Below are 759 nucleotides of genomic sequence, written 5' to 3' on the forward strand. Positions count from 1 at the left end.
TCCAGTGCCAAGGGTCTGGGGTTGTTTTTTTTTCCTTTCTTTCTGGGGTTGTTGTTTTTTGTTGTTGTTGTTTGTTGTTGTTTTTTGGGGGGGGCACTAAATTATTACCATTACTGTGTTGAGATGGCTTTCTTTGCTCGAACAAACAAATAGCAGTGTAATAAAAAGTTTATGATATTATGTAAGAAAGGTTTGTTGGATTTGTTTGGGGTTTGGTTTTTTATTCAGGAGGGGGGTTGTTGTTTTTCGTTTTTGTGTGTGTGTGTTGGGGGTATTTTGACACCCCCAAAGACACAATTTATATCATTTAGGGAACAGGCACCCGGTCCCGCCTGCAAAGGCCAACCCAGCCTGGAGACAACATTCCAGCAGAAAGATCGAAATAGTCGATCAAAATCCTCTCCCCATTTGGGAAGCTAGATTTAATTGCGATATCCTACGAGCGACAGCGATGTGCCCATCCTCTAGATCTACACCACAGACGCCGTCATTATGTTACGTGTAGTTTAAAACATTGATTTAAAAGGATATTAGCATTAGTGGGTGGTTGGCAGGTGCTCTGGTGTGGTTTGCTTCTTCTTTCCTATCAAACATTTATCGTCTTTATCTCCCCTTTTTCTTTTTTGTGTTTATTCCTCTCTTGAAACACCTCTAATCTTCGGCACTTATATGACCTTATTATGTACAGTAAAACACTTACTAAAACTCTTTTTGTATACAGGATATTACGAAAGAATATGAACAATAATTCTGCTTTGA

Source organism: Aplysia californica, unplaced genomic scaffold (assembly GCF_000002075.1).
Source record: "Aplysia californica isolate F4 #8 unplaced genomic scaffold, AplCal3.0 scaffold00674, whole genome shotgun sequence".
Taxonomy (NCBI): domain Eukaryota; kingdom Metazoa; phylum Mollusca; class Gastropoda; order Aplysiida; family Aplysiidae; genus Aplysia; species Aplysia californica.